The sequence below is a fragment of the Triticum dicoccoides genome, chromosome 5B (genome assembly GCF_002162155.2).
Source record: "Triticum dicoccoides isolate Atlit2015 ecotype Zavitan chromosome 5B, WEW_v2.0, whole genome shotgun sequence".
In the NCBI taxonomy this organism is placed as follows: domain Eukaryota; kingdom Viridiplantae; phylum Streptophyta; class Magnoliopsida; order Poales; family Poaceae; genus Triticum; species Triticum dicoccoides.
The window spans coordinates 77168707-77172083 of record NC_041389.1 but is presented as its reverse complement, the minus strand read 5'-3'; the positions used below and the strand labels follow the sequence as shown (position 1 = coordinate 77172083).

General features: G+C 38.7%; 1 long non-coding RNA gene across 1 annotated transcript; it reads right to left on the bottom strand.

Annotated features, from left to right (window-relative positions):
- Positions 1-473: 473 nt before the first annotated feature.
- Positions 474-2897, bottom strand: LOC119307453. Its single transcript, XR_005149312.1, has 2 exons — positions 1533-2897; positions 474-862 (listed from the first exon to the last, which is right to left on the bottom strand). It is a non-coding gene; the product is annotated as an uncharacterized LOC119307453 (long non-coding RNA).
- Between the last annotated feature and the right edge of the window lie 480 nt (positions 2898-3377).

Here is a 3377-nt window from a genome sequence, read left to right as displayed (position 1 = left end):
TGTGAAAAAAGACCCTTGCCACCATTTTCCCTTTGAAAAATTAGGTCGAAACGAATTCAAACATTCGCACGTTCATTTGTTTTCTACAAACTTTTAACTCGGTAGTAAATGTTTGCACTGTATTTTCATTCTGCAAGAGTGAGATTAACAACATCCATATGTCAAAGAAAAACAGGAAGGGAAAAATATATTTTGTGATGTGTGATATGGATGTGGCGTGTCTCTTATATATAGTACCAGGCCCAAAAGAGGAGGAAAGTGTGGGCAATCATGCGTGCAAAGGGGGATCATGAAAAGATGGATGGACGGCAGTTTCATTCTTCAAGCAAGGGCCAATCATTCAAGCTGTGCTACCAGCTCTTCTGTAGACATATCTTGCAAGCAAGAATTGATAATCCATTGTCTTGATGGACATGACAACTCAGTTCATAATTCTTTTCCACACCCACTTTTCGATCTGTCCCATATCCACCTTTCGTTTAAATTATCACTACTTGGTGTATTTGTTAATTCAGCGCCATTACTTACAAGACCAAAATGAACGATCCTAATCACAGCTGATGAAAACAATTTGTAATTCAGCATCATGTTCCCGATACTACTATGCAAGAAGTTAGAGACAGTGGTATTAACACGCCCATACATCGCATTTACAAGTGGATAATACCACGACAAATCCATAAAGGAAATAATAGAGGTGCAACAAGGATCAATCAATGCGTGAGATCAAGAAGAATAATGCTGCTCAGATACAGTCATACAGATCACGCAACAACTTTTTTCCACCTTCCAGATGAAATTTATATGCTGCTTCTTCTGCATCCAAATCTTCAATTGCTGAGGAAAATATTACTTTGTGCCCCTAACAATCATTCAAGACATACAAGATTAAGCTAGCCATGCCATAGATATGGAACTAAACCCTCTTTATGATTAAGAAGATCAAGAAAGCTATAATCTTGGCGGCAGTTAGTTTTTTTCAACTTCCTGCAAATTGACCTAGCTACCTACAGCAGTTAAGTATTACTAAAATACAGATGGAACATTAACATCTAAGTCTGAAAAATAAGCACATACATTAACCTGAGTACTTCCAAAGCAGCCTAAACAGTACTATACCTAAATTCTAATCAGTCAAAGATAACTAATGCCAAAGGCTGCCTAAGCAGTCTTTAACATCGCAAAAAAAAAGTTACATAAATACCTAAATTCTGATCTAAATAAAATAACTAAATCACAAGCCACAAGATCGATTCAGATATTACTACCGGGACAGGTCAATTTAAACGTCACCTCATGAAAGAAAACTTTCATTGTTGGCCTGTAAATCTTGGAGAGGAAAGAAAAAAAGGCAGGATCTGAAGAAAACTACACTAGTTACACCCAAGAAACCCAGATCCGTTCTGCTATGGAAGATCGAAAGAAAATAGACACAAAGAACCAAGACAGAATCAACCTACACAGGAATTAATGACTAGCCAGGCATCGATCGGTCGGTCACGAGGCAGTGAAGCGAATTGGATGGATCTCACCTTGAGGACAACCTGCAGGAAGGGTAGATGGCCCACGGATAGATTTCATGGGATTCTAGGGTTTTCGTGGTGCTCCGACCAGCAGATGAAACTCCAGCATGACCTGATTGACATGGACTCTGATCCATGAGTTAGGTCATCAGATCATGCTGGCAGCTTCACCAGCTCGTGGTGCACCTTGATCTACCCGTCAAAGAGAAAGGGGAATAACTCTGGCATTTTGGCGAGAGAGAGGGAGAGAGGGGGAGAGAGAGGTGGGAATAATTGGGGGCGGGGAAGGAGGTCGAAGAGAGCAGCAAGCGACTGAGGATATATAGGCCAAGCGGTGGGAGAGAAACTCAGAATTGCTCCCTTCTCTCTCTCATTTTTTTCCTTCACTTGATTTTTTTTCTTCCATTATTTATTTTTTCTGGACGGTACTGTGATGGGAAGTGGGAACTGGGCACTACTAGTACTGTGAAAATCGCTGCTGCAACAAACTACTAGAGATGATTGGAATACAAGGACACCAAGGGTACATTCATATATGCATGGCTCCATCAACCCCCTCGGACCTCGAGGATCAAGCGGCGCTTCTTGTGTATTGTTAGTTTGATTGTTTCGTTTGATATCTCTCACATTTCTTGTTTATCATGGCGTCAAACACCAGGCCTAGGCCTTCCTTTCAAAAAATATGCATGGCTATCGACCAGTTTGCCTCAAAAAAAATGTGTTAAACGATTTATATTTTCCTACTTACTCCCTACTTAATTTCAGCTCAAGTTGAAACAAATAATTCTAGCATAGATCCAAAAGTTTTTTTTTTGCGAAAAAGCATAGATCCAAAAGTTAATGGCCATACATGCGTACCAAAGATGCGTGCTTGTGTGGCGGTCACATGGATAATTAAGGTGTGTGTACATGTCATGTGCGTCCAAATATTAGATCTAAAAGTTAGCTAGAGAAGAAATGTCATCGTTTCTCTTGATCAATACATGTATGGAAAAAAAAATTGCGGTCCCAAACTGAAGGCATGCACCAAAGGCATCCAAAGGCTTCTCACGTCTTTCCATTCACCAGGATTTTATAATGTTATTACTAACCTTTTTTTTGTGTTAAACTGAGATTGTTTTATCTGTCATCGATTCTGTGTGTAGTCTAGCTACTAGCTAGGGACCATTTCGTGCATGTCGACATCACATTTATTTGGTAGCAACTTTTAACTTGAATTCCAATCGTAGGGCTGTCGTCTAAAATTGCAACTTTATGATCAGGACTTAATTATCAGTTTGTTAGAAATTGAAGTACATATGTTTGTGAAGACACTTAGTACCTAATCACTTTAATATTTTTCACCTTTCCTCCTTTTGATCACTATGATAACTAATACTGCTTGTTATACCCGAAAAACTGTTTACCCTAAAACAATTTTCATTCATAGAAATGAAAATAAATAATAGATATGACTTTTTAATATTGATAACGAAGGAAGATGGATGTATCATAAAATAATTAGGACTGTTTCTTTTACCAAAAATTATAAGTTGTTGTTACTGTTTGATTAGATTCACAATATTGTTAGGAATATGATTTCTAAATTAGTTAACTAGCATGGAAAAATGTGGGCTGCTCAGACTGGCAGTGGGATTGTGCAGTGGCCAGTTCTGGAACCGAGAAAGTGACAAGATCTATGTTTATATCGCCACTTCCGTTCCAGAGCTTGAAAGTGGCCCAGTTATAGCTTTCTCCATATGCATACATGTACTAGCTTGGTAGATCTAGACCTTTTCTTAATCTAGCTAGCTGCCCATTTGGATCTTGTTATGCAATCTCCTATACATATATACACGGCAAGAGGGCATAATT